Source organism: Pseudochaenichthys georgianus, chromosome 24 (genome assembly GCF_902827115.2).
Source record: "Pseudochaenichthys georgianus chromosome 24, fPseGeo1.2, whole genome shotgun sequence".
In the NCBI taxonomy this organism is placed as follows: domain Eukaryota; kingdom Metazoa; phylum Chordata; class Actinopteri; order Perciformes; family Channichthyidae; genus Pseudochaenichthys; species Pseudochaenichthys georgianus.
Genome location: NC_047526.1, coordinates 12,732,957 through 12,743,994, shown reverse-complemented (window position 1 = coordinate 12,743,994; position 11,038 = coordinate 12,732,957). Strand labels below are relative to the sequence as shown.

At 39.7% G+C, this 11,038-nt stretch overlaps 1 long non-coding RNA gene across 1 annotated transcript; it reads left to right on the top strand.

Annotated features, from left to right (window-relative positions):
• Window positions 1-2,949: 2,949 nt before the first annotated feature.
• LOC139433096 (uncharacterized) lies at window positions 2,950-3,803 on the top strand. Its single transcript, XR_011642661.1, has 3 exons — window positions 2,950-3,109; window positions 3,499-3,559; window positions 3,672-3,803. It is a non-coding gene; the product is annotated as an uncharacterized lncRNA (long non-coding RNA).
• Window positions 3,804-11,038: the final 7,235 nt, after the last annotated feature.

Below are 11,038 nucleotides of genomic sequence, written 5' to 3'. Positions count from 1 at the left end.
TTGTTAATATGTTCTTTAACCAATGACATAACGCCACTCAAAGAGCACAGACTTCCACCAAGACTGTTTCCATAAGTGAAACACAATGTGTGTGTCCTCTCCCTGATTCCAATCTGCTCAAATATTTAAAGGTTTCTTCTTTGGCCAATGCTTTGCCCTTCCAACAAATTAATGAAAATCAGACCAATAAGCCAAAATGAAAGCAAACATTCTTAGCGGGGGTAATGAGTCCTGACTGACTAACTAATCATAGCATCTATTATGTATTAATTTATCTGTGGTCAGGTAAATTCCTTTTATTTAATATGATATTGGCAGCGTTAGAAAAAAAAAAGACTAGCTTATAATGGATCAAATACTTTGATTCAGATACATTTCTGATGATGGATATCTATTCAGGATTGTATTAGTATTACCAAAAGTCTTTGTTTGGGATGACTCTTTTAACTAATGTAATCTTGAACAATCTTCCCCCCCAAATCTGTGACAAGTATCTTAGCTCTCACACGCCATCGTCTCTGCATTCTTCTTTCTCTGGATCATTAATATTCTGATGTGCTGCAGAAAGAGGTGGAGGAATCTGGTTGCTGCTTCCCTATGCTCTTCGTAGCTGCTAAAAAATTGAGTATCTGTAACGTGATACTCTTCGTGTGTGTGTGTGTGTGTGTGTGTGTGTGTGTGTGTGTGTGTGTGTGTGTGTGTGTGTGTGTGTGTGTGTGTGTGTGTGTGTGTGTGTGTGTGTGTGTGTGTGTGTGTGTGTGTGTGTGTGTGTGTGTGTGTGTGTGTGTGTGTGTGTGTTGGGGTATGGCCCATGTTCTGTCTGACCTTTGAGGACAGATTGAACCCACTGAGGTGGATACATCCCCCACTCAGTTACCTTTCTTGCTACTTAACCGTGATATGAACCAGTAAGCTCTGATACTGTATCAGACAAACACATTCACACTGCTCAATGGCAGTACACTAAACAAGAATGGCTGGTTAATGGTCAACTAGTCACACACAAAGGCTCTTGTTCTTATCCAAAAACCAATTTAGGCAATATCTGTGTAATCCTGTGACGTATAGCTCTCAAACAAAAATAAAATAATACAACTAGCCTACTAATACAGATGCAGTGTATCACTAACAAATATTTGGGAGATTTGTTCTGGTCTGAACAGCATCTACTACCACTTCTTACTGTATATGAATAGTGCATGCACGTAAGAATTGGACAAACATGGTATGTAAAAGTGATTAATAATGCATGTTGCACACAGACCCGGCGTCATGGGCGGGCCCCATGGGGCTGGGGCCGCCCATCCAGGATTTGGGCCCGCTGTTTAAATCAGGGCTGAATACAACATTTTAATTGTATTATTATTATGTTCAGTGGCGGTGCCAGGGTATACTGGGGTAGGATACAGCCATACCAAGAAATGGCTTAGCCCCACCATGAAAAATGATGTTAAAGTAAGCAAAATGATGTTAAAGTAAGCAAAATAAAGCCTGCCAACTCGCGCGGAGTAAATTGCACAGACAGCAGTTAGTAAGATTGATTTCAGCAGTCACTTGTCTGGAAATACCGAAGACGAGAAACGGGTTTGAAAACTTTTGTCACGTAGTGATCGTCTTCTCAATAGAACATCTTTGATAATATCTTCTGGCCAATCAGAATAACGGCGTGGTGTTGTTGCAGGAAGTCCCGACGGAGAATACTTTTGCTGTAGTAGGCCTACATCTCTATATACATCGATACAACATTACATGTTGATAGAAAACACGTAATTAAATAAGACCCCACGGTTTGATGATTGATAGGTGTGTGGGCTGTCTTTCATTTTGACACACAGAACAATGGGGGCACACAGCCTCTTCTCTCTTCAGTGAGGAGCAGCAGGTTCAGCTTTCAGAACAAAGTATAACAGAAAACTAAAATGGCATTCATTTTTTTAAATATGTCGTGTAGTAATAGATTTATTTATTTTTCTTCTCAAGAGAGTACCAGAATGTTTATTTTATGTTAGTATTTCAAAAAATCTCCTGTGGGACAATCACCTCGAGAAAATCAGATTTCCCGGGAAATGTAAGTTTCGGGGTGGGCCCGCCCTGGTAAATCAAATGCCCGCCCAGAGACGTATGTCTGCCACCGGGTCTGGTTGCACATCAGGATGTACCCATGGCTGCTGAAATGTTGCGTGTACATGCTACAGTGACCATTGTTCCGCCAGAAGACCCCAACAAATCAGAGCCAAAAGCAAAGTGAAAGTCTATCCATAGTTTGCGAGTCAGTTCAACCAATTATATACGGATGTCCTAGAAACGAAGAGATTTCAAACAGCTTGAGACTTTGTTATCTCTGTGTGATTATTCTAGCGTCCAGGACAGAAGTTTAAAAAGGAGACTAAATGGAGTCTCTGAGAAGGTTCAAATTGGTACTTTAATTAATGAAAAACGTAGTAATGTCACAAACAGGATATTGTCCGAACAGAAATACAGCTGTGATCTCTGGCTCTGGTAGTGAAGAAAGAGGCCGTCCCCTCAGGTCGTGCTGTTTATATATATCCTCTGCTGGCTCCTTCCTGCAGGCCGACTCACCACATTTCATTGTCCGTTGTTGCGCATATCAGAGGATAAAGACATTGTACATTCAATATATATCTAAACACGCCTTTTCTCTTCCTTAACTCTTTCATGACTTTTCATTTAACACATTCTAAACGCTGTAATCAATACTCCTAAAAATACAGGAAATACTTCACAGCAGTTTGGTTTCCGGTCGGTCTGAATGTTATCACATGCTAACCACATCTGTAAACAATAACGTAATCAAATAAACTGTACCTTATCCAACAATAATAATATCTCGACGTCTATAGTTGTAGTGTTGAAATCAGTAGGTTTCGCTGTGCAACATCATATCATATCGCTGCTAAATTCACCTCTATAGTAAAGAGCAGAGCCATTTAATAGAAGAGTTACGACATCTCCGTTCACTCCAATGGACCACTTTTTTACAGCAATGGCGGATCGTGGATCCTGTCAATCGTTCCCCGGAAGTTAGCGCCAAGGCTGGCAGAGCTGTGGAGTTGCAGCATAATAGACCGTCCGTGACGGACTTTTAAAGGTAAGAAGAAGTTTAAAGATGTATATTGCGGATATTATCAGTACATCTGATTCAAATGAACATGTGTATTAAAGGATGTCAGTGGATTATCCCTAAATTAGTAGATTTAGGGAACGTTTACAGATAACAGATTAAGCTAGCATACCGAAGCAAGTTAGCAACACACGTTGAACAGCCTTTTAATTGTAAATTCCGTTCTCTCTATGTCATTTCGTCCAACATGTTGAATTAGAGAAGAGGGGCTTCTAAACGGGATTGTATGCGGGGGTGGAGGGAGTTAAATATTAGATAAATATAACTTTGGTGCGTGTAAGAGTGAGTGTTTTTAGCAGAGCCATATTGTGTCCTTGTGATTCTGTTGATTATTACCTGTCTGTATAATGTTGCAGCCCAGCTGATTCTGGATTGATGGCAAAGGGAGAGGGACTTAAGTGAGAGTGAAAACACAAGGTACGTTTAATACTACTGTTTTATATAAGTAAACACGTTATCTCCCCAAGGCAATAGGTGTGCTATATAGGTGTGTATAACCCTTTCTCCTGTCTGTTGCTCCCTCTCTCAGCACAAGAACCAGAGGGGGGTTCAATGGAGCCTGAATACCTGCACTGAGACCCTCACCCTGCACCCTGAGTCTCAACTCTGTGTTTTTCAAGCCTTTCCCTGTTTTTTTGTATTAAACAAAACATTAAGCTTTCCCAATGGTGTGGTTTTCGTTTTGTGAAAAAGTGCAAATGCAGTGTTTGTATATAAATCACATATTTTGTTGCTGTTGGTCGTGAAATTGCTCCTGCTGACTTGAGCCAGCCATTTTTTCCTCCGCTCTGTGTCAGTGGGGAAGCCGTACATTCGTACTCCTTTCTCTGAGAGATTTGAGCATCCCCAGGCAGCACAGCAAACCATGGTGGCGACTAGGAGGCAGCACAGCAAACCAGGACAACACGGAGGAAAAGGCACCGACAAACTGCATGATATGCTCTTCTATGTTTATTGAATTCCATGTATTTGCAATGGAAGTTCCTAAAGCAACACATTTAACATCATCATCATCATATCGGTCTCCTGTCCTTTCTGAAAGCCATAAAGACGACATTAGTCATTTAGATAACTTGTGTCCTCAATTACCAGGGGATTACTGAAACTACCATGAATTTAAGAAAATGGTAGAAATTAATCTAATCTGAATTTTAAAGCATTACTTTAGATCCCCTCCCTCTAAATGTATCAATAAACATTAGAAAGTGATCCTCCTGACTACCATACAAGTTTAAGAAGATAATATTGGTTTGAAAGAATTCAAAGCTATAAATAAACAGCAACAGGCTCTTTAACCAAGGCACTGTTAGTAACATGTAAACTAGTTGTTCACACTAATCCTAATATTATCACTTAATATTAGCAAATTCGATTTTATTTTTGAAAACATATTGATGTAAATACATACACATATCGATTTGTTGTATAAATATTGCAAATCAAAACCTTTATTCACTAATAATTAACAAAAATCGTAGTTCTATCTCCTGTTATCAATGCATTCACATTGCCCGCCATGAACTTCCGGGGAACGATCCCTCGTCTACATGAACCACGTGACGATAACCGTTTTTGGACTTCCGGTGTCGTAACTCTTCTATTAAATAGCTCTGGTAAAGAGGTACTTAAAATGCTGTTACAAGGAACCCGCAGCTGCATGAGTGAATGAGTTAGCCTCATGCTAACCGGAGATGAAGGATTTTCAGAATAAAAGCTTAACAACTGGTTGTGCACAAGAACTTCTGGTTTTTCAGTATAAAACAGCATTTAAACTGACTGTATGTTTAAGGTGCACTATGCTATCAAAACATTGATTTTAATTTCTAACAACTTGCACTCCAGTCAAACTTAAGCCACAAAAGGGAAGTCCTAACACTTGAGTTTGAGTCCTTGTCACACATTTAGAGACCTGGAAGACCCAATTTGCTTATCTAACACAACTATCCATAAGTCTTGAGACAGGTACTTGTCCTAAATGACTCAAAAACTCATTTTATTTTGAGGCTTTTTCCTTTCCCGTCCATCCATTTCTGGCTTTATAGAGGAAGCAATTCACAAGGGACATATGATACGTACTGGGTTGACTTTATCCCCATAATAACGTTTTAAATCTTGAAATCTTCAGCACTATAACATTGTTCTTTTGTGGATGAAGCCTGAATCAGTTTTCTTATACGAACTCAAATGTATTTAAAAAGATGATTCAATAACTTGTAACAGCATCACTATTTACCCCAGCTCACTTCTCCACCTATTTTCTACTCTTTCATTCTAAGATCCTTTCTCACCTCTCTCCTTTGGCTATGCTGACATCTTCCCTCCACGTAACTCGGCTCAGTTTCTTCCTCCCTCAGTTTTGATTGTGTAAGAATATAGTTGCATTAAAGTTTCAGCCGGTCATGCCCCGTTTGGTGAGAAGCTATAGATACAGACAGTTGTGGAATAGAGGGTAGTCATGCATCTGTGTGTTTAAATTGGTTTGGCTTTGTTAAAGAAACTAACATGCCTGGACATGTCAGCTGCTTCCTCTGATGTTTGTCATTTTGGGATTTAGTTAGTTACTCATTAGAAAGGCCTGGGAACACACAGACTTTCTCTGTCTTTACATGGGATTGTAAATCAACGTTCTTCTTTCAAAAGTATGTATGTGCACTAGTGCTGGGGGGAAACGATTATTTCGAAAACGATTAATCGGGCGATTATTTGATCGATTAGTCGACTAATCTAACGATTATTTTTCTGTTGTTCAATTCATAAAAAACGTAATGTAAAAAAAATGTTGTTCACGATACTGTGTCTCAGGGGATCTTAATATTTAACAAACTATTAATGTGTTATACCAGATTAACGGAAATAATCTCAGCTAATTGACAATACAAACCATGTTTACCAAAACAAAACACAAGTCTCATAAGAAGCATCTAAATGACCCATGAGCGAAAAATGCTAACGGACATTGGCACAGAACTCAAGATAAAAGTACCTTTATTACTCATCGTAGCTGCACATACAAGATATCCGATTAAAGATGAGACTCCACAGATTATGTAGGTATATAGTATCATCACTGAGTGATCCGGACTCGCGACAGGGGAAGGAAATACAGTCATCACAACACGTACCTTTACAGAGCTTCTAGGGAGATCTCTCACCACCGTAGCTGTCAATCTGATCAAAAGACGTGTTCAATGGCATTAAAATGAGAAAAAACGCGGCTGAATCGGTTAATCCATAGGTTTTTAACGTCTATGTATAAAAAAATGATTGAATTTATAATCCATAATTCCATTTTTATGTAAAAATCGGAGAGCAAATGCTAGCTGCTAATGGTAGCCACCACAGCTAGCTGCCGCTTTAAATGTTCCAACATAGCCGTTGTGCTTGTGTGATATGCCAACTCCATTTGGCAAAGACTGCAAATGACAATATCTTTGCGTTTTGGACTAACTTTAAAATATTCCCATGCTTTTGAAGACCTAGGGCGAGATGTTTTCGTTTGAGGGCTTCGTGCGCAATCCTGTGAGGAGGAGGTGGTAGCCGTTTCAGTCTCCATTGTGTTTGAAGTGCGATTGCGAACTGCTTGTTGCTTTGTTTACACGTGTGTGTAGCGACGCGTAGACGCGGAAATATGTCGTCGACTACATATTTCCGCGTCTTGCTACAGCACTAATGTGCACTTGCTGTACACCCCTTGATGTTGTATTCACACAGCAGGAAGCTGTGTTCAGAGAGAAAGTGTTGTCATTTATGTGACAACACTTTTCTCCCCAAACAGCCAATCCACCAAAAGTACAGACATTAGCAACAACTATGCTAATCTAGCTAATGCTAAATATGTTAGCCTCATTGTTGTTTTGAGTGAACACTCCTAAACCAATACTTAGCTGGCTGCTAGTGGCTGATTGTCCCATGATTTTGTGTCAAACTGACTTTCTATACAAGATCAACATACTAATGCCAAAATGCATTCGCTGTTTATCAGTACCATCTTAGTTTAGAATTATAGCATTATAACAATTGCTAGTTAGCACTAAACACAGAGTACTGCTACTTTGGCAAGTATTTAATTATTTGTATTCATAATCCAAGGTATTCAACCACTTGAAAAAAGTTACTTGATGGTGGCGTTAGATGAAAGGTTTTGCGATTATCAAATTGAAAGGAATGAATTCTGAGCAAGACATGTAGGCTACACTATGTCTGTATAAAATGTCTGGGCAATCTATCCAGTGATCATTTAGTCATTGTCAGGCTTAAAATTACTAGAGATAATAGAGATGTGGATGGAGAAAACTAGCCATATATTAAAGTGAAAGCTGAAACCTTCTTTTTGTGTGTATGTATGAACGTCATCTGATGGCCCCGTTGTTATTACAGCTTAATCCCTGTGTTAAAGGTGGGGTATGTAATTTTGGAGAAACCAGCTCGAGTGCGCTAGAATTTGAAAATACACAGCCGGAAGAAATCTGCTACTTCCTTACAGAGCCCCTCCTCCAACACACACGAACGCGCACATGACCAATGAGGGCACGAGATAAGTTTGTGCACAGATGGAAGGCTGACAGGCAGGTAGGCAATCCAGTTATTTTAGCCGGGCCGGCTAAAATGATTGGTCATGCTTTTTACAGTACTACGGCTTCCACAGATGAAATGTTGTTATGGATTTTTTGTCAAAGCACTTAAGATATTCATTGCTATCAGGATGTTAAGAGCATTCCATGGAATATAACAAAAAGTGTATCTCGAGCCGGTTTCTCAAACTTTAATGACTGATGAGAGATGTGTGCTTTGTGTTCACTTTTTCATAGAACAAATGAAGGATTATGATAGCCGAGACACAAGGACGAATATGCAGCTGCGTCCAACATCAAGTTCCAGATACCATCATAATTTCAGGACAACTCAATCGGACGGGGCTGCAGACCCTGGGTCAGACTGCTTCCACGACAACCGCCACCAGGATGACCACTCCCATCACCTGAGCATCAACGAGCATCTAGAGAAGCTGTAGACATTTTATTCCTCATCTCTCCCAGATTGCTCCTGGAGGCGGACGCACAAAGACAGACAAAGACCAACTGAGTACCATGGAGACAACATCCACGTCCACCTCTGTCCAACTGCCCCGCCTGCGCAACGTGGGGCTGAAAGACGGACGAGGCAGGAAGATGACGTGGGTAGGGTTGACCTGACCCAATGTGACAACACTTTTCTCCCCAAACAGCCAATCCACCAAAAGTACAGACATTAGCAATTTGACACTGATTTCAATTTGCTAATAATGATACAGATATGGAAAATGCATGATGCTGGTCACCTGGAGGCCAGGGGTTACAGGTGCAGTGGTTATGTAATGAAATGGATGGTGTTACTCCATTAGCACTTCAATAGTCTTGGGTGTCTCTGGGAATAATCGCCGTGCCCATCACAGTGTTTGTGTGTGTGTCAGTCTGGGCAAGCCTGTGTTCCGGCGGCTCTGGTTTCTAATGATGGTCATCCATAATTGAGTGTCACCTCGCAGGGGGAGCAGTCCAGAGTGGCGCAGTGGTTAACGTGGCACCGGCTGCCCGCCATGACAGTGTGTGTGTTTGAGTCACAGGGGTCAGTGGTGCACAAAACGTCCAGAGCAGTGGAGCAGCAACCTGATCCGAACACTGTTTAATTGATTCCACGTCTGATTAACTGTCAGTTTAGGATCAACACCAGCTAATCCCCTAAAGGACACCCTGACCAGAGGGACACTGTGTCTCTTTAACCTAAACACATGGGAGCTTAACCTTCATGGCAAGTTGAGATCGTTCAAAATTCTGCGTTTTTGTTGTTGTTATGGCTTTGATGCGTGCTGCAGGTTTAGTAATGATGCTTATTTTAAAAGATCTTCAAAGTTATCAGGAATGACACTGCATGAACCTTGAATTACAGAATTAATCTGAGAGAAGGACCTTGAAACTTGACATTACATAACATGTTACTTGTAATCAAAGCGACTTACATACACTCAATACTGTGGGCAATTTGGGGTGAAGTCTTCCCCAGAGACATACTTACTGCAGTGGGTGTCAAGGTGGGATTGAACCAGTGCACACTACTACTACTGAGCCACATTCGCCCGACTAAGCTAACGAATATTTATATGTATATATATAGAAATATAAAACGACCTAAATGGTGGGGGCTTGCCTTACTGTCCTTTGAAGGTTCTGCGGGCGACAATGCCCAGTTTTTATTTGACTGGTACACATATTTTTGGTAGCATTTTGATAGGACACCCTTTATGCTGCATGCAATTGGTGTTTGTTTTTGCTTCATGTCTTAAATCAATGCACTTATTTTTCAATATTGTATGACACTGCTGTTTTGTTTTACGTTGTAAAGTCACTTAAACCATCCAACAAGTCTGCAATTGTACTAGAGAATAACTCAGTCGTTACCTCAACTGTTTTTATAGACTTTCTGATACCTTTCTTGGTTTGAAGATAAGAAATGTTAAACTTCTATACAGTGATGCTAGACAAACAGTGCAATGAGACAAGCCAAAATATACAAATTAGTTTTATCCACATGAATGAATGTATTCTGCATGATGATCAGTCATATCAACATTTGGGCTGTTCCAAGACAATGGCTGGATCCTGAATGCACGAGTGAGCCTCTGGCTTGCTGACAGCACATTGTTTGAATGAATCATTGCTGGATGAGAGTCGTGTTTCTGGATGAAAAAGATCCTGTCAGGATAAGCGAGCGGCGTGACCGGCTGCCAGCTGTTTTGACAGGCACAACTCAGCACCTACACATTCACAACAGAGGGCCGATCCATGACGGACATGCTGGGCCTCCACGATCAAACATAACTGACGGGCCTTATAGTTTATTCTTTTGATGTCCTCTAGCACATTACTTAAGTATTTCTAATTTCTCTGTTTAAAAGTCAAAGCTCCCCATACATACTTCTTGCATATGTAGGTTTGAATTGTAAGTGTGAGCAAAGATAAAGACAACAAACACACATAAGCTTTTGCTGCCAGACACACACCACGAGACAATCAATTACTAATGAAGTCTGCAGCAGAAAGCAGAGCCTCATGACTCAGAGGTATTGAGTTCTGCACACTTGTTGTCCCCACTGTGGAGAGCACTATATAAATGGCAACAGTTGTTTGAGAGACTCATTATAGAGAGTAATGTGGGCATGAAAAAATACTGCCATTATTCCCTGCTCTGTCCTCAACTGCTGCATCATGTGCTGTTATGCACCTCCACCTGCTGCACCCTCTGTGTAGTGCAGCTTGTTTTGCTATTAATGTTAGTCTGTTCAAATGTCCACATACTACATTATACTATATCGTTTTTTTTGCAGTATTAATATTATATTTTCGACATAATTTTTTTTTGCATATTTTCAACAAACTATACTATGTCGTTTTTAAAAAATATTTTCAACATACTACAATATGTCTTATTTTGCATATTTTGGACATACTATACTACTGTATGTTGTTTTTGTACATTTTCAAATATTTTCAGCATACTATGTCTTTTTAAAAATATTTTTTGACATACTATACTATTTCTGTTTTATGTATATTTTCCATTTTCGACATTATACTATGTTTTTTTTGGGCATATTTTATGACATATTAAAAAAAATTGTTATATTTTGGACATACACAATATGTCGTTGTTTTTTATATTTTTTTACATACTATGTCATTTGTGCATATTTTGGACATAGTATTCCATGTCGTTTTTTGCATATTTTCTATGTCTTTTTCAGTGGTGACTGGTCATTAGAGCACAGCCCCACCTAGTGTCAGCAGAAAGTATTACAAATAATGATTACAACAAAATGCAAAAAAAAGAAAATATATTTTAAGATCATGTTTAATCATCTGATTT